Here is a 27,587-nt window from a genome sequence, read left to right as displayed (position 1 = left end):
GTAAGGCATACCCTGAAGAAGGTGTAGTGTAAACATGGGCTTGAGAGGGAGGAAGTGTTGGGAAGGAATAATAGTTAGAAATATGGTAATTATTTGTTTCTTGTGATCCATTTAAAAGGCAGCCAAAAAAAAAAAATTCACAGAAAGCTTTGAAATGCAAAATGTCCCTGTTTCAGTGGCCTAAGGTCTGCCCTAAACAAGCAGGAGAATCCCAGCTTCATGTATCCTGAAAAGTTAAAACCACAGGATGTCTGAATTTCAGCCTGGGTGCAGATGTAAGATAGATATCGACAAAAGTAAGCTGAATCAGTTTATGTCATCTTTTACGATGAGCACCAGTATGAAAGATCCCGTTCCTTATGATGTTCTTATTGATCAGTGCTTTTATATCAAAGCAGTTAATAGTAAAGCTGTAAAAATCAAAACCTATTTTTCTTCCTTGTTCAAGAAAGGGCAGTTTTGGTTGCATTTGTTGCCTTTAAGTAGATCTTTTTTTAAAAAAAAATTAAAGCAGTGAAATATCCCTTTTCATTGTCTCCATAAGATATGAAAAATTCTTTCTCAGGTATGACCTCAGCTGGGGGATATGCAATAGCACTTGCAGACAACCCTCCTCCATCTCACTCTCAGGTATTGCATCTTTTCCCTCTCTTCTCTCCTTTTGCTCTTCTCACTCAGATATGAGCCTCCAGGTCACCATCAGGCTCAGCTGGAAAAGCATGTCCCCTTTCCCCACCAGGTAAGGACTGTAGGGTGTAGTCCCGTGGCATCACCTTAGCAAGCCTGAGCGCAGTTCAGTACCTTCATCTCCGTTTTTTGCAGAGCAGCAGATGGTCTGTGAACTCTCACAAATCAAAGTGCCACTTGTTAACAAAAGAAATATCGTGGGAAGTTTATTTTAAAATTATAATGCCTTCACCTAAACTGCTGACTTAGCAAGGTGTCACTCATACTGCGCCAGAGCCCCTGTGTGTTGAGACGTTCTCGGAGAAGCCTCAGCCTTTCCATTCAGTCCGGTCTTCGCTGTCTCCACCTAAACTAGCTGCTCCGGCCTCCCCTTATAGGCAGCACAGGCAAACAGGTAGCTTTGAAGCATGGGTCAGCCATTTTATGTACCTTTTTAAGGTGAAATGACTTTGAAGTCGTATTTCTAACTAAAAAGGAAGCAAAATAACTGCCATTTATATGTGGGAGTGTGGGAGGGGTCTGATGGATATCATGCAAGTTGTCTTTATCTCCTTACCATCTAGAACATGTCCAATAAAGTTCAATATGTAATTTCTCTTGAACTAGGCACTGCTAGTTGGTGCTTTTTCAAGTCTCTTGTTAGCTCCTGTCAATATGAAGAGTCAATATTATTTATGTCCCAGAGCAATATTTTCTGTGTGAAAAAAATCTATATCTGACGTAGTCTATAAAGACTGCTCTTTCTAAACTAGGAAAAAGGATGTGTCAGTTTTAACACTAATATATTCCCTACATTTCTACTGTTGCCATGTTTTATTAGCCTAATCTGAGTACTACAGGTTCACGAAAATGCTGCCACACCCGGCATAAATTTGCCTTTTCCCACTCTAAAGATGCAAACCACAACAGATAAGATAGTACCAAGAGTGAGAAGTAGTTTGCTTGACAGACAACAGTGCTTCCTAATTTAGGGCTACTGAGGCTTCAAAGTAGCATTCAAAATGGGGCAATACAACACTGGGAGGAGTGGTCGATACCCCAGATGGGTTGTGCTACCATCCAGAGGGAGCTCAACAGCTTGGAGAGATGGGCTGACAGGAACATCATGACTCAGCCAAGTGAAATGCAAAGTCCTGCATATGGGGAAGAATAACCCCATGTGCCACTACAAGTTACAGCTGACCAGCTGGAAAGCAGCTGTGTAGGAAAGGGGGGTCCTGGTGGACACCAAGATGACCATGCACCGGCAGCGTGCCCTTGCAGCAAGGCAGACCAGCAGCCTCCTGGCTGCGTTAGGCAGAGTTGCCAGCAGGCTGAGGGAGGTGATCCTTCCCCTCTGCTCAGCACTGGCAGGACACATCTGGAGTGCTCTGCCTAACTCTGGGCTCCCCAGTACAAGAAAGACACGGACATACTGGAAAGAGTCAGGCAGAGGACCATGAAGATGATGAAGGAAGCTCTGTTTAGATGCAAGAGTAAACTTTTTTTCTGTGGAGGTGACTGAGCACTGGCACAGGCTGTCCAGAGGGGCTTGTCTCTATCCTTGGACAGGCTCAAAACCCAACAGGACATGTCCCTGAACAAACTGCTCTAGGTGACCCTGTTTTGAGTAGCATGTTGGAGGAAATCATCTTCAGAGGTGTCTTCCCACCTCAAGCACCCTGTGATGTGATAAGCAAAGCTCAAGGTGGTGTGCTGAGTCCAGCCAGGCTTGGGCTTCAGATGCAGAATGTGAGACATGCCTTTGGCAACCTGCTGAGAGCATACGCTGATACTGCAGTTCCCTCTTGAGAGCATCTTTCTGGGGCTTGCACCAGTGCTTCTGCTGCTCTGAGGTGTAGGGCATGAGGTCAGGTGGTCTGATACCTTCTGGGCTTCTAGCTACACTTGGAAGTCTCAATGTATGTCAAATGTGACATACTTGTGCTCAGTATCAGGTTTTGCAGACTGCAGGTGCCTTTGCTGCAATGCAAGACTGGATGGAATACTCTTTTCATTGGCCTAAAAAGAATGTTTTTTGAGAATTCCTTTGGAAATATGTTTAGTGCAACTATTGCCTAGAAAAAGCAGAATTTCACTGTGTGGCATAAGCTGCTTTATACATTCCACAAAGCGGTGTGCTACCTGCAACTTAGTTCATTGTTTTAACTCCTCTGCAACGTGCCTTCAGACGGTGCTGCTGAATGTGTGCTGCATAGCAAATCGGTCTGTACAAAGCTTTACATTTCCATAGGGACAGAGGCTGTAGACATTCCAATGCATAAAAGAATACAAACTTAAACCTTTCTCTCCACAGATTAGATACTCTCCATTTATTCACCAGAGCCCAGAGTGCAGCAGGTAGTATAGGGAGAACTCCAGCAATTCTCATTGCTGTATTATTTTATGAAGATTAATGAACAGAGAAGTGAGCAGGAGAGCTCAGCAATCTGATAAATCAGGGTGTTCAGGCCCGTTTGTAGCAAGCAAATAGGTCTGGGAACAGCATGATACAGATGAGAGGTGTTCAAATGTGTTCACTGGTTTCAGAGAGCTCCAAACAAAAATCCTCCAGTGTGATCTGTCATTTGTTGTAATTACGGATTACAACCAGCAGTGGAAGGCATCTTTGGAGGGTACCATGAGGAACAGCTTGCTTTTACTGACAGAGTGAAGTCCATGAGGAACAGCTTGCTTTTACTGACAGAGTGAAGTGTGGACTCTGTGGACTGAAAGAAGCTGTTTTGTTTTATACGTGGAGCGAGAAGAGAAGAGAAATCTTTTGGAAGGTTCAGGGTTCAGTGGTTGGGTTTTTTTAGTTTTATTTTTTGCAAGCATCTTCAATTTGAAAAGATTCAAACTATGTGAAACGTAAACCTTTTTTTTTTTAAAAAAAAGGGCTTATTCAATTGAAAGATCTGAATTGTTTTTTCATGCTGCAAACCAAACTGCTTGCGATGACATTTGAAAGACCAATACCTGATATTTTTGGAGAGTTCAGGAGGTTGCAATTAAAATAACATATTTAGTGTCTTGACACTAAATATTTCTTGCTTAGCTGTTTGCAAGATCTGTGCTTAATAGTTAACAGAACCAAGTTACAGCTAGGTATGCTGGAATAATGCCATGCCTGCAGAAATGTGAAGTCTGCGGGATTTTGCAGGTCAGTGATGACCAGTGCAGAAGGCAATGGTGGAGCTAGGCAGAAAGAACTTCACCCTCCCCTTCATCTTGCTGCTTTCCAGCCCTGATGGAGACCTGTGGTGACAGTGTCCATATATAAACCCCAGGTCAGCTCTCTCAGGTCCCAGGGCAGGGTGCGGCCACTAGCTCAATGCTCTCCATGACTGATGATCTCCTCAGTAGACACAGCGGGGTCAAGCAGTGGAGTGGTGTGGACAGCAAGAAGTCCCATTAAAGCCAATGGCCAGGTATGGGCAGTAAAGGGACATTCCTCAGTTGCACCATAGAAATAGAAGGAACCTGTTTCTTCACCTCAGGTGTGGGCTAGGAAGGCTTTGGACAGCCTCTTCTGTAAAGACTGTTCTATAGCAGAAGGAATGAGATGCCCACCATGTGCATGTACAAGGCAATTTGTTCCTTTCATTAGATAGTGATCTTGTTTTGGGTAGAATCATATTCTGAATTCCAAATGATTTAATTCATTAGTTCAGAGAGGGAAGGCATATTAACTGACACCTGGGAATGTGAAGGTTTCTTGTCTGTTCACATAATCCTATAAGCAATCTCAAAGAACACATAGCCGTATCTGTATCTTCTCCCACTGGTGAATAGATGCTCCTTTTCTTGTGAATTTATCAGGCTGGTTTTGTTCTCCATCTTTCAGATGAGGACATGGTATTAGGACTACTGTGGGCCAATGTTAGCTCATGTGCTGCTTTTCAGCAATATGGTGCAGATATAACTGCTTTCTGCTCCCCTTGCTCTGCACAGTAAGCAGAGTTATTTGGACAACTATCTGATTTTTTTATCATTCAGTGTTCACAATGTTCATAGTAGAAATTGCAGACAAATTCAGACATATGTGGCTTATGAATGTTAGAGATACTTGGCTTCAAAACCTGCCTCTTGAAATGAAATCATTTATATGGTCAAAGAAACATTAATTTCATGAGGTGGATGATAGGAATCTTCCTTTATGGCACTTTAGTTCAATGGTGCAAATATACAGACTAATATATTCGTGTATGTGTAGATGTTTATTTCAATATGAAGAATTTTTACTGCCAACTGTACCAAAGCGATAAGTGAAGGTTGTAAAATAGGGAATTATTCCAATGTAATTAATTTTTCATTGTCTGTACATGAATATATGTGCTTTATTGCCTCTTCAGTAGGCAGAATGGAAAATGTACACAGTTTTACCTATGGGCAATTCAACACAGTAATGAAACTATTCAGGTATAAAAATGCATCTCTCTTCTTTCTCCCTGTCACACAAGTGAGAACTGGCCCCTGCTGAGGCGTTGACCCAAAGTTGGCTCTTCATGAGGGGAGAATGAAAACCAGGGTGTTTTTCTGCATTTAGTTCTATATTGTTGGGTGAGTTGAATGGTGTAGCTTTGGCAGACAAAAATCAAAGCACCCTTCTAAACCTGCTTGAACACTGGACTCCTCTAGATTCAAACATAGCTTTGTATTTGTTGATATATATATGATATATAAATACGATTATATATAAATATGATCTATTTTTTATTCCTTTGAGTTCACATTGGATGATATATTTCTGGTTTTTTACCTACAACTAGTAATGAAAGGAGGGAACTGTGAATATCTGAATTACTTGCTGAGGAGAAGTGTTGTTCTGACCCATTTTATAAAAGATGTATTGAAATAAGGTCACAGCAGGCTTGAGTGACCTGTGGGAGTCCCTGTAGATTGGACTGTCTTTGCTGGCTGCTTTGAACTCATACTTTATTGATTTGAATGCCATCTTCAGATTTAACATAATCTTCAGAAGACAATTTAACTTCTTCAGTAATATTTTCATGTTGAGAGCAATGCTTAATTTCACAGAGGAATAATTTTGCAGAGAGAGATGGCAAATGTTAACCTTTAAAAGCATAACGATTTATTCCCCTAATTCATTGTGGACTTCTACTGATTAGCATTAGGAGCTGATGGAGCTGTTATATTCACAGGTTATTGCCGTTACTGGGTACACTGATTTTTCTAGACACACACCCTTGGGAATCAGGCAGAAAGTCTGGCAGAGTTATATTACAGAACTGCCCGTGGATGTTTATTCCTGCCTTTCTCTGACGTGCCTGGCACCAAGCACACTGAACACAGTAGGTCTGTGGTATGATTGATGATTGACCTTAACGAGCAAAGCGCTTCCAGTTTCCTTTGTTATTCTTTTCTTTAGCTGAAGAAAAGAAAAATAGTGCTGTATCTACTGTAAAATAGATCCACATGGTTTTCAGGTTTAGTTTGTCAGAGAAATTACATTCCTTTCTTGGTGTCTCTAGCTGCTGCTTACAGGAAATCTTCGAAAGAGATTTAACATTGCTGTAGCATCTGTCTGCCCCTGAAGTTTTCCTTGCCTTTGCTGCAGACCTCAGATGCAGTGTTGTGTGTTCCCCAGGTGAAGGGGGCTGATTCCAAACGCTGATCATATTTCCATTTACACTTGTAAGGGGTGGCAGTTTATCTAACAATCACCCCCTGCCACCTTGTCTCTCTTCAGAAGTCAAGCTTTTGACTTCCTTCCAAGCAAGCCCATGGGAGCTCTGAAAATCCTTCTTTGAATATGCCCAAAGGACACTTGAGATTTTTTTATTGCGCTTCATAGCCCAAATGAAACCAACTGCCTAACAGATGATCACATACACCTTAGACAGATCACTGAACTCTGAACTGCCATTCTCCATTTCACAAGACCTTTAGAAAAAAATTGTATGTCAGGAACTGTAATGATAATAGCTAGGGGTCTTCCAGCAAGTGCGCACAACATAATAAGCTATTAGGTAAAGTACCTATTGCAAAAACTTTTACCTGGTCAGTGACAATGGTTTAAATGGTTTCTTCTCTCCTCATCATATTTCTTCCATTTGGATGTCCTAAATCGAAAGAACAAGTTAATTAGAGAAAAAAGAGGCAGAAATCCAGGCTCCTTTAACTATGAATGAAGTCTGCGTAGTAAATTGGAGCGGCAGGAGGAAGAAAATTCCAATTGGATTTGCAAATTGACTCTCTTCCACTCCCATTTGCAGAAATAAGGTCCATATGCCCAGCAAGCGATTGCAGCTGAAGGTAAAGCTCTGCGCCACAGAGGGTTTCTTGGCAGCAAATGAAAGGAGCACTGCCACTCTGTTATGTATGCCAGCTCTAATAAATCTGTGGATTAGTTTCCTGGCTGCCACAATTGAGCCAACTCAAAACCATATGGTTCTCCTTTCTTAAACATTGCCATTCGAAAGGAGCATGACCGCCTCCCTTCCAGACTCATTTTTGTTCTGAGGAGAGCTCTGTAACAATAAGGAATCATAAATATAGGAGAAGTCTCTGACTTTATTTATCCCTGTTGCCTCGTCCAGCTGATGGTATGAGATCAGAAATGCATTTTATTGGCCTTCTTGCAATTTCCTTCTGTTTACAGTCTGCCCTCTGCTTCTCTTTATGAATTGGAGCGTGGCACAGCATGTTCATCTGGCTTATTTATTTGCAAGGAAGACTGCCTGGGAAGTATTCTGAATCATACTTGTTATAATCCTAAAGAGTCTTATGAAACAGTTCAGTGGCTCTCAGGCTGAAAATGACATTTTGGTTCAGGGTTTTATTATTTATTTTATTTTTTCCCAAAGATACAGTCTTACCTGTTAAGCGCTAATCTCCTTCTGCAAATGTGTCGGGGTCTGACCCAGCTGTTGTTCTCTTACAGATAGCTCTCACTTCTGGAAATAGTCTTGGTCAGCTATGGGACAACCCTCTGGCATGAGTGAGAGGTACAGGGCAAAGCCAGAGTAAAAGACTGGGTTACAATGGGTGTTTGTATATGATTCTGTATTCAGATGCTGAATCTGTTTGTCTGCAAGACAAGGTATACCCTGCTTCCTGAAATCAGTCTTGAACGTCTCTTCTAAATTACTATACTAAACCAAAGGGTCCCATTCTCTACATGTAAGTGGATGCAGCTTGGATGGTTGGTGTGGCTGCAGCATCAGCAGAGCTTTTTGTCAGGAGCTGTGAGCCTCCCATTGGGATACCTAAACAGGAGGTATATTCACTTTTCAACTACCACAGTTTAAAACCTTTTGTGTTCATGCTAGTGGAACTGACAACTCAAGAAATAGAAAAAAAGTCTATGTAATTGTAGTTCTATAGTGGTTTAACTTTTTTGGGTAGTGCTTTAACTGCTTTAGTTCAAGCTTCTTTTTTTTTTTTCTTCCCCTCTTTTATTTTTTTTTAGATAAGAAAAGCTTAACCTAAATCTTGATACCAAGATAATCTCCAGACTGAATATAGCTATACAGGAAAGTAACTTACTCTCCTTTCCAGATTCCTGCATTTGAAATAAGCCTCTTTATTAGCAACTAAAGTGTATCCACATTGGAGGGCTTGCACACTTTGACCCAAATCGATATCATTAAAGTAGTTTAATGCTTCTATGGAGGCAAAGGCACTCTTTAGAGGGGCAGCAACAGATTTCATTAAACTAGTTGTGTTTTCACCAGGTAATCACTGTACAAACCATTTTCTGTTTTGCCTGGGTTGCATCTCTCCTCTTACCTCTCTTTTTTAATTTTTTATTCCTCTTTTTGGGCCCATCACTCTAAAAAATGCTTTCTCAATACAGCAAAGAAATAACTGTAGATTTCTAATCCCCGCCCCCCCCCCCCCCCCCCCCCCTTGGTTTTGTATATGAGATAAGCAATGACTTACCCTGTCTCCAAGCAGTGCAGTAGAGTCTGAGGAGTTTTAGAAGGTGAAGTGGAAAATGATCCCCCTTCTGTTGCCTGATACCATCTGACGAACTCGATACCTAGACTCACCAGCAGATTACTTTCAGCTGTAGAGTCTTTTTGCATTTGTATGGTTTCTCAGTGGACTTGCAGTTTTGGACAGTGCTACAAAATCAGGGATGTGTTATCTGAAGATCCTGCTGGCAAAAGGATGGTCCTGTGCTGGGGATGCTGGGATGTGGCATGCAGAAATTCCCATTTCTGCCACCGGATGCCTGTATGGTCTTTCTCAAATTCATATCAGCTATTTCCTTTTCCTCAGCATTTGTTAGTACTAATTGATCTCCTTCTGTTTATATTGTAAGCCTACTGGAGAAACAGTTGCTTACTTCTCTGTGAGTGCCTTGTACACACCTTAGCTAGTGGCTTCTGCGCACTGCAAAATATATGTAACAGATTCAGGTTTGCCTTTACTGTTTCCCTTAAAATGCCTTGATCACTTATAACTAAAGCTGCCACCAGATCGTTAAACTACAAGGACTGAAACTGAAGGCCAAGGTGGCCTGAAATTCTGTGCCTTGGATACCCCAAAAGGAAAGAAAACCCCACAAATAAAGGGAACTGTGATAAACTGAAGCAATGGCAGAAGAAGCTGAGCATGTGAAAGGTGGGAGACAACACAGAGAAAATGGGAGAGGTGGTCAAATTGCTCTGGAAAAAGACTGGAAGTCTGGCCTTACTGGGTGGCCTTGCCAGCTCTATGTCCTGGTGAGGTCTCACCCTCCCACCAGGAGAAGACCTGGGGCAGAAGTAGGAATCATTTGAACCCTGCACTCAGTTTTGCAGCTGCTCAATTTTAGTTGTCCCCATTTCATCCCCAGGTGCAGGGGAATAGTGAGGCAGGCAATGTGTGTAGCTCATGGCTGCTGTAGAACGCCAATTGCTCCTATAAAATGGAGCATCCCTCCGCAAACCTGGCTCCCCCAGAGCCCTCTCCTGCGCTGCTAATGCATCATGTTCCTTGGTTAATTCAGACAGCATGGTACCAGCCCTCCCCCATCATGAACATCAGAGCTGTTATTGCTTCCTCAGGCACAGTCTATTGCTTTGGGGCAGATAAACTCTTTAAGGCAAATATATGGGACCAAATCCATTCCTGGTGCAACTCCATTGAAGTCACCAGGGTTTTATACCTGAGAGAGATGTGAAGCTTATTGCATAAAAGTGGAATTTTTTCATCTTCCTTTCATTTACCTCTCTATGAATTTGAAATGAGCTCCTCTGCTCATGACTTATTTATGTTGAGCCATACACTTAAACACTGGAGTTCTTTTTTTTAAACATGATGTACACTACTGTTCCTACTGGATATGCTCAAATGATTAGCCAGTAAAAGGAAAACATTGTGGGACAGCATCAGCTAATGCTCTCCTTTCTCCCTCTGAAGCACAATAAAGGGACTGCACAATTCGGATTTTTTTTTATTCCTCAGCTCTCCAAGGAAGAAACTTTCGTCATTAACGGGGAGGCTGTTGTACGTGAAAGGGGAACAGCATCCTGCAAAGCTGTTCTCAGAACTCTAAACACAGATTTGTCCCAGCATCACTGAAAAGCCCTCAGATGATCAGATGATCTCAGAGAGCATTTTTCATACTGTAGTGGATTTTACAGGTAAGGCAAATGGTTGCAGAGACACAGATGCAGGTTCAAAAGCAGCCTTTAGGCCCCCTGCTATCTATGAACCTGCAAAGTGGGAGTCTTTCATCCCTTTTTCCTTCAGTTTGAGCTCACATAGATATCGGTTTACAGAGGAATATTGCACTTCAACAGAAGAGGCCAAATAAATATCGAAGAGGAGTGAAGCTTGGGGGATATGCGTGAACATAAAGTGCATGGCTTTGCATGGATGTGATCGCCATGATCTGCATGGGAAGTCCAGTTTCAGTGCACTTCTCCAGCTAAACAGAATCCCCTAATCCCTCCCACCAAACCTCCCTCTCAGGAGTCGGCTCAGTTTGAAGGAATTTTTTGTGCTCCATTTTTACAATTTGGGCAGAGCTATTTCAGGAGATGAAAAGGAATCCCAGCATTTAGCTATGCTCCAGAGCCATAAGAAATGTAGTCTCTCTATTCATCTGGGAGTGTCCCAAAGGTACCATTTGACTCAGCGCCTTCTTCTGAAGAGGTATCTCTAAAAAATCATTAGAGCAAAACTGCTCAAGCCAGGTGTCTGTACTACCTTCTAAGCTGACCCACATTCATCAGTGCTACAGTAAGCCTTGGTCAGGTTGTTAACATATGTAACTTGTGTGTTGTCGGGATGTTGAAAGTCTTTGAGGTGTCTCTTAGGTGGTGGTGTGCACCCTAGGAATATCACGCCATAGGACATACGCATACAGATAGTATGCTGCTTGGGAGATGTCAGGAAAGAGAAACAACAGCAAAAAAGGGCTTTTTCTGAACAAATCAACAAGTGTTGCTATGGACAGCATTGCAGGAATAAGTTCTTGAGATGTATGAGCCAGGATGACAACTTACCAAATACCTTCTAGGGTTGAGTATGGAGGTGATACTTTTTACTACAAGGGTGGGATAGACAAGAGCAGAAACTTGGACAACCAGGTAGAATGAGACTTTGAGAAATAAGCCAAGTAAGAAGACAGACTTCTGTAGAAGTTCAGTATTTTGACCAAAGCTGGAAGCTTTTTAAATTTCTGTGTTAGGTTTTTATTACTAGTGCTAAATGAGGCTCATTTTGAACTGAACAGGGAAATCAGCTGACCCAATGCAGTCTCCACAATATATATGCTTACACCTGTGCTATTTGTCTCAACACCTTGTTTTATCAGAGGAGAGAAACAGATGTTTTGAGGACCTGACTCATCATTCCAATTTAGCTAAAATTGGGCAAAATGGTTCATGACCTGAACACTCTTGTTTCCATTAAGAGAACAGAGAGCCCCAGCAGCCAGCTTGGATCAGGTGTCTCAGCTGGGAACATCCCTTTCCAGACTTGTGTTTCAATATTTTATTTTCTTTATTCAATGAAATTTGCAGGGAAAATCACATTATGAGTACTCTAGCTTGTGCCATAGGCCACAGTGGTTAGTTTAAATGTGTGCAATGCATACTTTAAATAATGACATCTGTATTTACACATGACTCTGGGAAATAGCTTTAGCTCATCCTTTAAATGTCTCTCTATATAAGAAGCTTCATCTTTGCCGACAAAGAGAAGATTTAGTGGGTGTTTAGTGTAACTGATTATCTGCTGATTCAATCAATTATGTGAACCTGGAGCCAAAGGGAACATTAGGTGGCTTTGTGCTGGTATTGCAGCTGCTCTGTTGCTGACCCTGTGACATGTTCGCTATCTGGTGTAAATATTTGCATCTGTCAGAGAAACCTGGCCTGTCCCCTACTGCCAAATTGTTCTGCTACAGAGACTGAAATCTTCCTTATTAGTTTGCATAAGGGCAAGTGCAACCTGTTCAGAATTCAGGTGGAATAAGTTGACTGGACAGTAAAAGAAATTTTTGAAAAAAATAAATGCCAGCTCAGCCTTCAATACAGCTGAAAAGGTTTCCAAAGTAGAGCCTTTTCAAAGCCTGCTCTTGCCTTTAGTGGCTTTTCTGTTCTGTCTTTACACAGTTACCTTTTGTACTGAAGATGTTTTCCCAGTTGCATGGATGTAAAAGCAAAGAAAATGAGGCTGACAGTGATCCTGTGTGGAGTAAATTGCAAAGGCAGATATCGATGAGGAAAATGACCAGCAGTTCTGCATCAGAAAGGCCTCTGAAAGTGAAATTCCTTCTCTGCAGCTGATCCTTCCCTCCACGCAGAGCAAACAGCACGACGATGCACGGGATCCAACCAACTGCTTCAGTTAGGGTGACCTTTCACAAGCAATGACTGACACTGGGACTTCAGCACAGCAATTCTTAGTGCGTTTTGCTTCAGCTGCCTGGAGAACGGGGAGAAATATTCATATATACGCTAACTGTATATGCTTGCTTCAGGCTCACTCTCACCCACCAAACAAGAGCGCAACCAAATGCACTTCCACCTGGAGACTTGTTACTGTCTGAAAGGTAGGTTTGGGAGGACCACATCTTGGCTGTCCCTTCCAGCTTAACCTGGGATGTTGAGGTTGAGGATGAGCCTGACCTCTTCCTTCCTGACCTCATCCTCTTTTGCTGACCTCATCCTCTGTACCTGACCTCATGCTTCCTACTGCCTGACAAGGAAGGGAGATCACAGGAGCTGCTTCTCTGTCCCAGATGTCCTTCCCATCACTGCTGGGGATCTCTGATGCTCAGGTGGTTGCTCCGTACCTCTTGCTTCTGACAGCAGAGAGGGGATGGGGCTGGCACAGCCTGTGGCAGGAGGTGAAGCCCTTGCATCACCCAGACGCAGGAGAACTTCTCAGGTCACACTTCAGGCACAGCTCTTAGGAAGTGATGTCCCTGCTTTTCCTAATGAGAAACAACAACCCCGAGGGCTGACATTTCCAAGGCTCTGATTTCACTAGCAAAATATCTCAGCAGTTCATCATGCTTCTTTGGAAGAAATGGCCATGCCTGGCAGTGATGTGGTGCATGGACCTGGCACACTTTGGTTCTGAGCAGGTGGCGCTGGGTCAGTGGGACGTGTGCTGTGGGCTGATACAGGACAGCCAGCAGTTCTGGCAGCTCACTGCTGGAAAATTGGAAAACTGGCATATCTGTTTGTCTCACAGTTCCTCCATTCTGTCTGTCTGTCTGTCTGTCTGCCCTTCTAGTATCTCAGACTGTAAATCCTTTAAGTAAGGAAACAACATCAAAAGTCTTTCTAGTGTCATAGCAGCATGGCAGCTGGAATAGAGCACAGATAATAATTGAGGCATGGGATCACTCTGATACAAATGGAGGTCAAAATCAGCATCTGTCTTAGCCCTCTGTTTTAACTGGCTTCACTTCTCAATTACCCTGATGAGACCGAGAGAGCAAAAAAGACAAAACCACAATACAACTGTTACAATAAAGTTCTTTTACTGTAAGGACATAATGCATTAGTTGTCATAGACTGGGAATAAGGGGTCATCCTGTGTTTAGAATTGAATTTTTAATGCTCACAGACTGACAAGCTTAGGTAAATCTTAGAATTATAGGATTGTTTCAGTCAGAAATCACATGGCAGCACAGCCTGCAAACAAACTCCTTTTGGGGGATGTGAGAAAGCATCAAAAAGACATTAGCACATTGGCTAATTTCTAATATTAGTAATATTAATTAACATAATAACATTAATTTCTAAGTACTAAGGGATACAAAATAAGAAGGTATATATATATAAAAGACATCTTGGGCTAAAGCACTTTGAAAGATCCCTTCAAATAGTCCTTTGCTTTCCTTTTTTTAAAAAGTTTTTTTTCTATGGGGCCAAATTATTGCTCAAAAAAATTGTGAGGACAACGAATTGTTCCAAGAGACTCTGAGTGCTTTGGGTGAAGAGAGGTGGCATTCCTGAAGGCTTCGGGGTGAAAGCCTGCAATATTTGCCTGGAGCCCCATGTCATCAGGAGGGCACTATAGAGGCTGATAATGCAAATTATTAGTTCTGTCAGTTGAAAGAAAGGGCTCAAGGTCCACCCAAGAAGGAGACCCAGTGGTCTTATAAATATGATGTTGTTTCTGGTTTTCCAGCAGCCACTGCTGGACTGCAGAGACTGCTCTGATCATGCAGAACGTAACAGCAGGGTGATACATGCCATGGGCTAAAAACAGAGCAGCTTGTCTGGAAATATGGCTGAGATACACATATGCTTTCAGTACTTGGAATAAAGGTTTGGTCATTTTTTATGAGAAGCTTTTGATCAAGAAATGGTGATGCCTTCTCTCCTTTCTGTCATGAGATCTGCCTGGATAATCAATATCACTCCTTTCTGGTATTAAAATCCTCAAACATCCATGGACCCTTGATGGGACAGATGTTTTGCCATACTTTCACAGATGCGAGGAGGCTCTGGGTGCAGCTTCTTGTTTGCATTGCTAAGCCATTGCTTGTGAGACTAGCATGCAATTAATTTAAAAGTGTTCATTGAAATTTTCTGCCATAGTCGAACTTAGAGTCCAGATGGTGCTGATGGAACCTGATGGAAAATAAAAGGGAAGGTTTTTAGATACGACTCCCTTTTAACCGATGAACCCACGCTGGTATGTCAATTAGTTGGAATTGGCTTAAACCCCTGAGTGCATAAATAGATAAACTCAGGTTTACCTGTGAAGCCAGGTCTGTCTGTAGGTTCTTCTACCAAGCTGCCAGTTCCAGTTTAGCTATATAGCTGTTGGCTCTCTCTGAGGTCTTTTTGCCTCCAGGTTGGTCTAACAGCCCTGTAACCTATCTGCAAGAGATTTTGCTGGGATGTCCAAAGGGGTCACTGACCCAGTAGCCCACCCTGCTCCTCTCCAAGCAGCTGTGGTCTCTGTAGCCACTTTGGCTGGATAGAAAAAGCAAGGAAAGCTGAAACTGCTACCGAGGAGCAAACACCCACCATGGGAAGCTGTCCTGGCTAAAGGAGTGGAAGCCATGGGATAGAGTTTATAAGTCCGTTACAGATGTTCAGCACTGAATTTGTTAAGTGCAGAAGTAATGACAGAGGATCACTTGAGGAACTGTAATCTTCCTATACGATAAGATCTCTCTTGCTGTCCAGTTTTTCAGGGGAAATGTTGCCTTGACAACGTAATCCACTTGGCAGGGGCCTGCTGTCTTTTAAGGGAGGCTGATCTGGAAGCACCTGAGTGAAACATTTCACCGCGACATCAGCTGCAGCACATGCGCCTCTAAAACCCTTCAGGACTGTCAGGAGAGAGAAAAGGAATGGGAGGGGGAGGGAACAAGACTGTAGGATCCCTCTCACAGGAGATGGGTGCTCAATGCAGGAGTGGGTACAGACCACAGCTCCAGGCTGGGGATGCACAATGCTGCTTTCAACCCCCCTGACTCAAAAAAAGCCAAGGGTGCAATCTCGTGTTACCGTGCTATCAACATGGTGCAGGTGGCAAACCTCATGCTGCTGCTTTCTCTTGCTTTAAACCAGCAGTATGGGGGTGTGCTAAGTACAGACACATTCATCTGGCTCCCATTTCAGATTTTGCTTGTTTCCCAGTTTTGCATTTTAAGCTCTGATTGCATCCCGTCACTTTCATTTCAAAGGTCTTCACAGAATAAATTCTGATATTTAAATATTTTTACAAGTTCCGTAGCAGGGCAGTGCAGCCTTTGCAGAAAAGTGTTTATGGTAGTGAGGATATAAACAGTGATTTACAAGCTGTCCAGAGAGGAGGAAGTATGTGGCATTTATTTGGCTGTAATACACGATCTCCCTAATTACCTCATATCCTAGGACATCCTTAATGCTTTACAAGAGAAGCACAAAGAAATGAAGGTACAAAGCATGCTCCTACAGCTTATGTTTTCTTGCTAATAAACACCTAATATTCTCTTAGAGTTGATTTATGCAGCTGTGAATGTTTTGTATGAAGTGTCTGTTCAAGTCTCCCTTTAAGACATCATAAATGCAGCTTTGTTTGCAAAGTTAAGACAATGGCATACAGTTTGGTAAATGGGTCTATAAAAACTACAAAAGCATGAAGAAAATCCTGCCTTTAGTGAAGAGACTCATAGGTCATAGGAAATTAATCCAGCATAACCATACACATCAGCTCTTAGTTCCTGTCTTCACTCCAAACACTGGACATTGAAGCATCCAATCCATCAGAAAAACCTAGTATTTTTTAAAAGCCATAGCTGATGGTGAAATGACTGCATCCTTGGGTAAATTATTCCAATAATTAATTATTCTTGTTAAAAATATGCAGCGCAATTTATATTGCAAGCCTCAGCTATCAGCCACTGGATATTTTTACAGCATTTCCTGCTAAATAAAAAAACCCTCTTGAATAAAATAATTTATGTTAAGTGGATTCTTCAAGATGATCAAAGAGATAAATCATGTTCTGTTGGTGTTTAAAAGTCTACAAAGAAAAGAAAATAGCAAATAACACGTTTGAAGTTCAGTTTCGTTGAAGTCTTCTGAATATTGAACTGTTTTATACAGGGCTGTATCCTCCTTGCAGCTCCTATTGGATGTGTGTTCACAATGTTACATACTCTAAGCCTCAGCAACAGATTCCTCTAAAGAGTCTGAATTTTAGATCAAGTAAATGCAGAATTAATTTCAGCCCTTCCCTTTGCAACTTCATTCATTCAACAGAGGCTTTCGGTCACTGGAGGTTTCAAGACTGGCTATTAGTTGTTCCGACAGAGGACCCCGGTAGATTTGGTATGTGACAAAATGATGGAGTCACCAATATTTGTCGATGGTTACAACAACCTTGGAGAGATGCTGCAGTTTCCACCTCCTTGTAATGCAAATTACCTGTGGCACCTCTGTCCCACAGAGTAGCAATGGCAAGCACTGACCATGCAAAAGCAACTGTTGTTCCCATCACGAGCCATCAGCCCAAAGGTAGAAGACAAACTAATGTGGATGTAAAAATGTCATATTGCAGCCCATCCTTTGGTTTATTTGATCTTTTTTTCTTCTGTGAGGTTAGCAGTCAGAATGAAATTCCTTTTCATAGCTGCAGTTAATCACGTTTATCACTGTGATAGCTGGAGACCAACATGATCCCACAACCCAACAGGGTTTTCCTGTGACTGATGCTATGTATACAGCAAAGACATGTTCAATTAAAGGTCATCTGTATCTCACGACAGAATTCACAGCCTAAGCCAAGGAGCCAGACGTGGCTGTGAGCTGGGGGCACCTCAGGCGGCAGGTGCCACCTGCGGCCCCATCCAGGCTCTCACTGAGCAATAAGACAACCCACCACAGTGACCAACACTATGTGACACATCAGCACAACCCTGGTGCCAGGTCCATGCTGTTGGCATGGACATTGCAGCTGTATGGGACAGAGAAAAGATTTAATTTCTTTCCTTGGGTATAAAACCTTCCAGTTTGGCGATGGGAAACCCAGTCAGTAGCTGCCACCATCTTCAGCCAGCAGTTTTAGCTTTGCAAATGGATTTATTTAAAATATTGTTGCCGTGGTTGTGGCCACTACAGGACATCTGTATCTGCTTGCTCCTGTATCTGCATATTAAGCTTGAGTTTTTGGTCTGCTTTAGTGTGTCATGGGTAAGAAGTAAAATCAGTTCTTTTTTCATTTCATATAAAATGAGGTTGGAGGTTATGGCTGCTCTGTTGGTGTAACTATCGATCAGGTGCTAAGCTTGACTGCCTTGATGCTAACCTGTTTTGTACTGATAATACTAAAATCGTGGGATCTTATGAGAACCATAAATCCCTCCCAGTAGAGACCTGGTAGATATTTATGCAGTTGGCTTTGCTGATATCATCTTTCATCCGTACTTAGTTTAAAGTTTTCTAAGGTAATGCTGTGAAAGTAGTAAACTTATCCTGTTGGGGATTCAGATCAAACTCTGGCACTTCTGCACCCCCAGGAAAGCCTATACTGCTTAGTTGACGCTCTCAGACTTGAAATCCGTATCCAGCGATTAATAATCTTTGCCTGGTTTTCAAATCCTTTTTGGGGTGCTAGCATTCCCTCAATCCATTGCTATTGATCACGCTTCATGCCCAAAATCAGAAAGATGCCAGAAAATCTCTGAATGCAGACCATTCACTCATACTCTTATCAAGCCTGAGGCTCTCAGCTGAGCTGATAGTGAACCTGCTACGTAGTGTCTATAAACCACAGATCCTGGAGCAGGCTGCCCTGGAGAGGTCTGGTGGACCTCAGGTCTTGTCTGATTTTATCTTAAAAACTGCTTACTCAACTGCTGTTGCAACTGGAGAAAAAAAATCACCTTTTTTTTCAGTGTGCTATTACAGTGTCCAATGTCAGCCTCGTCCTCACTGTAGTTCTTGAAACTGCTGCAGGGAATTGACAAGCCTGTCACATTCTGCTCTGATGGGATAAGGGCTCCTCCGCTCAGCACCTCAGTAGTAAACACCACAGAGGGTAAGGGGACTTGGCATTCTGGGTTAGCCTCCTCTTGTGTTACATACAAATCTTAGCAAGTATTTCTCCACTGCCACAGTTGAAGAGACTTCCCACTCCTCGTGTTTCCAAGAAATCCAACCAGCCCCATCCCTCTGTGCTATAGGGACTTGACTGTTAAGGACCTAGCATGGGATCCCTTTGGAACAGCCCGTATTATTGTGGCTTTGTCTCACCAAGCCAAGGAGCTTTGGGTTTGGTGGATACTGTGATATACCCACACGTCCAAAAGACTGTTTGTGAGTCTGCTGGTATGAACTGCCCTAGATACCAAACATGCTGCACAGGCATATGGTAGCAAGCCCCTGCACTGTAACCCATGTGCACTGATTCTTGCCCTGCTGTTGACCCACCATCACACATCAGTAATCACAGTATTAAATAGAGCTTTCTGTAACAAATCCTGGGAGATTTCTGTGAGAGATTTCATTGTTGCCTCAAGAAACTCTCTTGTTCTTTAGCTTTTAATACAGTAATTAGAAAAAAAAAATGAAATGAGTAATATTAAGCAGCTCAGTCATGCACTTGAAAGTCAGGAACTGCTTCAAGCTTCCTTGGGCAACTGCAGCAACTAACCCACATAGCTGTGTCCTGCTGTCACCCTGCCCTGCCAGGATGAGCTCCTGCCTTGGGTTTGCATGGCAAGGTTTTGGCAGTGGGGGTCTATGGAGGTGGCTTCTGTAAGAAGCTCCAGGAAGCTTCCCCCATGCCCGATTGAGCCCATGCCAGCCAGCTTGTGTGGTGGATTGGCCCCATCCCCATCCCCCTGTGCTGCTCAGGGGCAGGAGGGAGAGAAATCGGGAGTGAAATTAAGTCTGGGAAGAAAGGAGGAGCGGGGGAAAGGTGTTTTTAAGATTTGGTTTTATTTCTCATTATCCTACTCTGAACTGATGGGTAATAAATTAATTTCCCAGAGTCGAGCCTGTTTTGCCCATGGCGGTAACTGCTGAGTGATCTCCCCGTCCTTAACTTGACCCATGAGCCTTTCGCTGTATTTTCTCTCCTCTGCCTGGCTGAGGGGGGCAGTGACAGAATGGCTGTGGTGGGCATCTGGTGCCCAGCCAGGGTCTACCCACCACAGCTCCTACTCCCACTCCTCTGCTTGTCTCTCCCTCCCTGATTTTCCTCCGTGCCCACTGATGGTCATTCCCCATAACCCTAACTCTCCCTCAACAACTGTCTCATCAGATCTCAGGTTTCTTCTCTTGTTTGGGTCCTTTTTTTATGTTCTTTGTCCAGCTAGACATATTTCTGTCATCCATACCTTTCTCTTGGTGGCTCCAGGTTTTCCCCAAATCCTCAGCTAATCCCATCTCTCCCTCACTTTCACCCAGTCCTCGTGTGTCTCCTCACCACCTCCACATTGTTCTCTCCCTCTAGGCTTTCTTTCCTTCTCCATTCCTTGTGCTTTCTCTCATTAAATCCCAGTTACTAGAAGTACACAGGAGCAATCACTACTAGAAGAACCTTTCCAAGCAGGTGGAAACGTGGGCTCTTGCTCAAAGAAGACAATATGTGCACAGTCTGGTGAACTTTAAAAGATATTCAAAGTTCAAGCATTCTATTTGGGATGCAAAAAAATATATAATCATACCTTGTCTTTCCCAAACAAATGCAAACTTTAGTTTTTTTCCCGAAGATACACAGTGTAACTGAGTGAGCAGATTTCCATGGAATAGCAAAACTCTACAGTGTGATCATGGTGCACAGACCACGCTTAACAGCTTTCAAGTGGTTGCTGTACGGCCTGAGGTCTGTACAATTTTTCAGATTACTGGGGATATTGGAAAATGCCTTCATTACGCCCCCCTCACTGCCCTCCCATCTTACTCTCATAGACAACTCTAACTTTTGCCTGAATTTAAGGGGAGGAGGCAGTAATCATCCAGAATGGCAATTTCAGCCTGCATTATTAAACATGAGGAAACCATTAGCAGTCTGGAAAGAGTTTTCCAGCTCAGGGAGAGCACACGCCCTTAATAATGTATATCTCCATGGTGGTCCAAAAAAAAATTGTTCCTGACCTGCAAGTATCCATTTATACCAAATGTTTGGTGTTGCTTCTTCATACACCAAATACAGCAGCAGAATTTTACAAGTTGTGCTTTACAGATTAGCACAAATGTAAGTGTTCTGAAAGAGCAGCGAAATGTTTTCTACTTCTGGCTTTTCACACCAGCAGTCATGTGGCCCCATATGTGAAGGCAGTCCATTTGTGTCAGCTATACTTTTTTCCCCTGAATACAATCAAGCTTCCTCTCTGTGCATTGCACCTTTTTTTCATCTTTCCAGCACCATGTTTAGATCTGCATTGATTACACCATTTGTTTTCACGTTCTTTTTATCTTCTGGGACATGCATTTCTTCCAGTGTTGCCCTGATGATTTAGGACCAGTTACTTTTTCCTCCTTCCATACAGATTTGGCATCAGAAAGGGTGATTGCTTTAGAGCCTTTTTAAACTAAAAAAATGCCAAACCAATATTGCATTTCAAATGAACATAAAAAGAAGGCCTAAGACTCACACACAAACACCATGCCTGAATGAAGTTCTGATTTGCAGATAGGAAGAGATGTTTTGATTCGTCTTTGAACAGAGGTGTAGAGTAATAAGAGCCAGCACCTTTGTAAAAGAGGAAAAAAAAAAAAAACCCACACCAAAAAACACACCAGCTTAAAATAATTAGTCTCTAAGTCCTGCCAGTATGTTTTTCACATTGATGCTCCAAGTGAATGTGGAGAACACTCACTTCTGGATCCAGCAGTCTACAATCAGATCAGTCTTCATAATGCAAATACCAGAGCAGACAGTAAAAATGAGTGCAAGACTGATATGCTTGGAAGCTGTGTGATGCACTCCTGGTAGTCTGGAAGTCTTGGCTGTAATATGAAGGAAGCAAGGTCAAAAAGCATGGCTAGTGAGCATTTTTCAGTGTTAGCAGACCATGTCTCTGTTAGACTGCAGTATGCTCTCAGAACTGTCTGGTTATTTCCCTGTGAACCTGCATTGATTTTCTTGCAGATTACATTAGTTCCAGTCACAAAAGAAATTGTATCTGTTCTGCAGCTAATGCAAACCTACAGCTAGCATTTTCCTGAAGGCTGCTTTTTCATGTCAAATGCAAGTAGTCAAGTACATCTGGGAGCATGCACGGCTTTCTAGAAAGAACTTCTACATGAAAGATAATGAAGAGTTGGTATCAGCTAGCACTGAGAGTTCTAGTAACTGTAATGTGTGCTATATTCATTATTGTATTCTCAAACTTATTTATATTTAGAAACTTCAGAGAAAGCATCCTTAAAGTCTAATTCAACCCATAGGTATCCTTAATTGCCAAGGGTAATTAAAAATAAATAAAAACCTAAATGAAAACAAAAAACCCTGGGGTTCCTGTGGGCATCTCAAGACAATTCTGTGACTGGTCCTCTGAGGTGAAGCAGTCTTATCCAGCTGAGACAGGGCATCTCTCTGCAAAGCTGGTGAAATGACTTTTTCAGCCCTGGCCTCCTTTGCCATTATTATATCTGACTTCTATCATGTCATTTTGTTCATAAGAGATATTTTTTCATGAACTATCATCTTCCTCCTACTTTTTAATATTTCTTTTTTCCTTCCTCTCTCCCTTCTTGATCCTTTTTTTTCTGGTTGGGTTTTTTTTTTTTTTTTCCTTCTTTTCATTCCATTCCATTCTTTCCCCAGAACTCAAATTGCTTTGCAATTAAGGCTACACAAATCTGTGATCACCATATAAATAACCAGGAGACTGCTCTCTCAGAAGTGAAGAACATGCCTTTCCCTACTCATTTCAATCGCTCATGATGTTCAGGGGAAAAGGGGTTAATACACTGCTTCTGCTGTTCCCATCACTTCCACACTTTGATGTATCCTGCTGAAGCAAGGTGTTTTTTCCTGGATAATTCCTCGCCCTCCTTTGCAGAGGGGTTTATGTTATGCAAAAGGCCGAGCTCAGCCCCAGAGTCCGTCAGACCAGCATGCAGAAATCCTTTCCAGGGGAAGTTTGTGGGCTGGGGGCTGTACGCCCAAGGCACAATCCTCTCCTGAAAGAGCTGGGATTCGTAAAGGCAAGACAAACACTGGGAGAAAAGAAGGACTTCCCCATTTTCCAGATGGGAGGGGCTGTGTCTAACCTTAAATTGCTTGTAGAATGTCACAATACATCTGAGATTTTATTTTTTATCTTTTATTTCATAGTCCTGCTTTTCCTCTTAGTGGTAAAGGGGGAGAGTTTTATCTAAATTTTGACACCTGAATGTTGAAAGCCCCCTACATCTCCTTTTATACCCAAGTCATCCCAAGGGTGAGGTGCTGGGTCTCATTCCTGCCATCAACTCTGAGAAGGGGTCAAGGGACCATCTCAGAGTTAGGTTGTAAGATCTGTGTTCTAGGGCTTTAAAATTAGTTGAGAAAATTCCTCCTCTAGTCGTCTCTGAAAGCTGTGAAGAAGGGGTTTTAGGCTCATTGATGTATCCTGAAGGTCTGATGAGGGCTGAAGGCTGAGAGATACAGAAGGATATTTAATCAACTGAGGTTGAGCAAGTGATGCTAATTCCAAACAGAGCAAAATGATTCCTTGCACAGCAAATATAAGCTTGAAATACCTGACTGGCTCTTGTAGCAGGGAGCAACAAGACAATCATGATTCAACTCTAGGATAAACAAGGAATTTCAAATCTAAGTCTGACATAAGAGCCATAAATCAACCGCTGATGCCAAAGTATTATGGCAAATAATATTTCATCTCCTGCACTGATCTGACAGCCGTGCAACTGCTTACAATGACGAAACCATCACACACAACTCTGACACGTCTTGCTCCTTTTTTGCTTAAATCTAAATATTGTTCCAACATGGAGCTTGGGTTAAACTTGCAAAATTTGCAAGTTTAAAAGAGATAGGGAAGAAATTTTTCCTAGAAGACAAATACAACACAAGGAAAATGGCATGCCACCTAATGAAGTAATTTAAATGCAAATGAGGAAAAAGGTATGTGAAAATTGCTGGGAGTTTTTTAAAAGAAGAAAAGTTTACTATTCATCAAAATGTTGTGATGTGATTTCAGGGTAAGCACTTCTGATGCCAAATTTCAGACCAGAGGGGATTTGAGCGTGGGGGTGGGGAGTGTGTTGGGTTTGTTTTAAGGCTGAGATGTCAACTGCCTCAGAACAGGGGTTTTAGAGTGAGTTGGCTGACAGCCTTAAGGACAGCAGTGGGAATAGCAACTCAGTAATTGATTTGGGATGAAATATTCATATAATCCCTGGGGAAGAGGCAGCCCAATACCCTTCTCAGCCCATATCACAGATGTCATCATTAAAGCTGGCGCTGCTCAATACACACTTTTGTTTGATTGGCATAGGACCCCCATCATTTTTTTGGTTGGATTTTACCAGATTTTTTTTTCTCATTTAACCCAGAAGACCTTTCAGTGTGGTGACATGATTTGGAGAGTTCTGGTTCAGAAAGACTGGCTGTGTTCCCACTGGGAAAAAAAAAAAAGGCATCCTGTAAAAACAGATGAATTGTAGTAACTCCTCTTGTGGGGGATGCTCAGCAATTAGATAGTGACATTAGGCTACAGTCAGAATAAAAAATTTAAGGAGCATTAAAATCATGTCTGTACTTTAGAGGCATACACATTGCACCATGGGTCTGGAAGTGCCGTGGTGACATTTCTCACCACGACAGTAAAGGGATTTCTTTGTGCCACATTATGGAGGTTCCCTAGCCCAATTTAAAGACAATGTCATGAATTTTAAACAGGCTGGGGAGACAACAAGGCTGTTGTGATCTTGCAAAACGAGATGATAGCCGATAGCCCTCGAGTGTGATAGGAGACAGGATACACATCATGTCCAGAATGGCCGCTTGAATCGTGCTAAATTGATAATTCTTTAATAATTGCTGAGCCTTATGCACTGTGCAGTGAGTGAGTCTCTCTCGGTAGCGTGGATTTGTGGAAGGGGGAAGGGAGGCTCCGTTTTCTCAGAGGTATAGCTGGAGCCTCCCTTGTAAGCCAGTAAAAGCTTGGTTGCTGCTGAATTCGACGAAAGATGCTGGATGCTGGTGTTGCCCCTAACAACCGTTGCTAAGAGACTCCTGCTGGCATACAGAAGGATTGAAATCGCTGCAGATTATGGCCCTATTTATCATAGTTGTATGAATAGTCTTGTTAAGAGAATGCATGACATATAAATTTAGTGTGCACATGATAGAAATGTAGCGCACACGTCACGAGAGGAGACTGCTATAGCAGGGTATTTGCTGGCTTATAAATAGTCATCTCAGCCCATACTTCCCTCTTACTGCTTTCGTGGTTCCTCATTAAAACTTTCAGGAGAGTCTATGAATTATAAAGCAGTGACTAACTGCTTAACAAATTGGCTTTTTATAGAAGAGTCTAGCGGGAGCAGGGGGATTAAAAATACTGACGGTGTTGGTCGGTGTACCATGACTATTAGGAAGCGGCGAGTGACGCATCATGATGGCCCAGTTCTGCTGCCAGTTGCTGCAGCTTGGGAGAGGAGCAAGTCCCTTGGCATCAGCATCTGATCTGGAGGATCCATCCTCCACCAGCCTGGATCTTAACTGGCCGCAAAATGAATGGCTTCTTTTCATCATTAGATCACTTTATTAGTAAATTACTGTAGCTCTTCTGATATAATTCACTTCCTGGGGTGAGAAGGATTTATGCCAATACTTGTTTTGTGTTTAATGGATTCATTATGCTTTTCATCATAAAATTCATCAATGTTAATTGAACGGATTAGCTAAATGTAATTAGAAGAGGGGTATGTAAGGGGGAGGGAGTGTGTCTCTATGTCTCTACTTTCTCCTAGAGCTCTTTGCTTTTAACCACTGCCTGAACATTAATTCCCCTCTCCCTGTTACCCTCCCCAGTTTGGCTAATCAATTTAAAATCTGCGTTCATGTCAAGGCTCGTATGGTATATTAGATTGAAGGTTAATTCAGGAGGTTAATTCAGGACCAAAAGACACATTATTGAAATTTTACAGACTGTTATTTTTTGGTGGTGGTGAGGCGGGTTGGTGTTTTTTCCCCAAAAATGTTCTATCTTGTAGAAGAGTTTCTTGGTTAGAAAATTATGCCAACTTGTAAGAAATGGCTGCGCAACCCAGTTATTCCCTTCTTAGTTGTGCAATGGTTGTTAACACACCTGATAATTACTTGCAGGCCTTGGCTGGGGGTGTTCAGGGACAGAGTGCCCGGTACAGTTGCTGAGTGGTCTGGTTTTGGCCGGCTATAAGTAAACTAAGCAGTGGTTAGGTTTCTGTAGCCACTTTTCCTGCAGCTAAGATAATTGAAGCTGCAGTAGCTGCCTGGGGGAGAAATGTCATACCTGCCTCACCATTTTCTTCATGTCAAGGATGCATTTATGTCAAAACTTTATAGGTCAATAAACAGCTACAAGGGAATTTCAGCTGTGGGATGTTAAAGTAATAGAGCTTCCATCCTCACAGAACATTAATGCTTCTAAATAGGCTAAACCCGGTTGTTTCAAATCTCAATTACATTTACTCAAAGATAGGAAGGTAGAACTCAGATCAATTCTTGCAAGGCAGAGAACACAGAAGAGAAGACCCTTGGGCTAGGTTTGGTAATGAAATTAAGTGCTTAAAATCTAAGTCCTGCGACTGCCAGATGTAGTGAGACCTTTGCAATAGGAGTGTTATAATGCCTCCAATCGTAAAAAATCTTTAAAGCTTAACTGTGCAGGGGTTTCACTATCATACATGAACCAAGCTTTGAAGGAAGCCCTGTGTCAAGTCAGCATGTGTCACAGCAGAACACAGCAGCCAGGAGAGAAAGAGCCAGCATCTGTGTCCTCAGGAGACCCAGCAACCTCACATCGGGTGAGGGTGCCTGGGGCATGAGGCAGATGGGAACACCAAATCCCTGTCGTCTGTGGAGCTGGCTGGGGAGCTGGCATGTGTCACAGGAGTGGGGCTGCAGTCAGTGGCAGGGCTGTCACTGCTGTGCGAGGCTGTGGAGTGTGCCTACATAGCATGTTCCTCTCCACACCGGTAGGCAATAGTGGGATCTAGAGAGGAGAAGGGGACCAGCCTGGATTCCTCTGATGAACAAAAAATACTGCTTGAATAAAGAGTCTGTAGCTGTTGCAGCAGAGAGGTGACATCCTGGCTCTGTTGGCTTTAGCTGGTTCTTCTCCCATCCCTCCAAGCGAATACAAAGTGGAGTTTGTCTACAAGGAAGTGTTAATGTTCACCTGTACTGTATTTTAAGTACACATTTATAACTGCTTTCATTTTTCATTTTTTACAATAGTTATTCATGTTCTTTTCTATAGAAAGCGTGAGAGTGATGTTTTGTGTAAGAACAACTCCACTGTGGGCAGTCAGGAGTGTTTTTATTGTCAAAGCCAGGCAATAATCTCATGGAAAAAGAGATTTGGTGCCATAGTCTTCCTTCTAACATCCACCCAGTTCTGGTGAGAAACTCTTCAGCCATCTGTGCTGCTCAGCCTCTGAAAACACCCCAGGCTGTGTTTGGGGAGACTCTTCCAGCTGGGAGCTGGAGCAGACATCCATCCTTTGCAAAATGAAACTCACCTTTGCAAATGAGAGCAGGAGATGGTTGGGGCACAGAGAAGGGTGCAGTAAGGTAATACAAGTATGTAGGTTTGCTGGGGATCCCACAGGTGTGCTGTGAAATGCTGATTCCCACATGTGCAGCACAGTGTGCATTTGGAAGGAGGGCAGGATCTGTCTCAAGTCTTCTTGTGCTGAGACGTGGCAGCTCCCTCCCCAGCTTGTCCCATCTCCATCTCCATCAGGAGGGATGAAACTGCTCCATCAAGGAGAAAGATGACACTGATTTGGGGATAAGTCCAATGGAAGGGTTAAACGTTTTTCCAAGTCACC

At 42.7% G+C, this 27,587-nt stretch overlaps 1 protein-coding gene and 1 long non-coding RNA gene across 3 annotated transcripts in view; one reads left to right on the top strand and one right to left on the bottom strand.

The window, feature by feature from the left end:
• Positions 1-6,982, bottom strand: part of LOC114015899 (uncharacterized) — a 28,222-nt gene extending 21,240 nt beyond the window's left edge. Inside the window, exon 1 of the long non-coding RNA XR_003560079.2 lies at positions 6,688-6,982. This is a non-coding gene — a long non-coding RNA (uncharacterized LOC114015899). The remainder of the gene's footprint in view (positions 1-6,687) is intronic.
• Positions 1-27,587, top strand: part of FRMD4A (FERM domain containing 4A) — a 386,250-nt gene that overhangs the window by 31,967 nt on the left and 326,696 nt on the right. The gene's annotated exons all lie outside the window — the stretch shown is intronic.

This window comes from Falco cherrug, chromosome 5, assembly GCF_023634085.1.
Source record: "Falco cherrug isolate bFalChe1 chromosome 5, bFalChe1.pri, whole genome shotgun sequence".
NCBI lineage: Eukaryota > Metazoa > Chordata > Aves > Falconiformes > Falconidae > Falco > Falco cherrug.
Note: the sequence above shows the minus strand (reverse complement) of the source record. Positions and strands in the feature narration are given on the sequence as shown.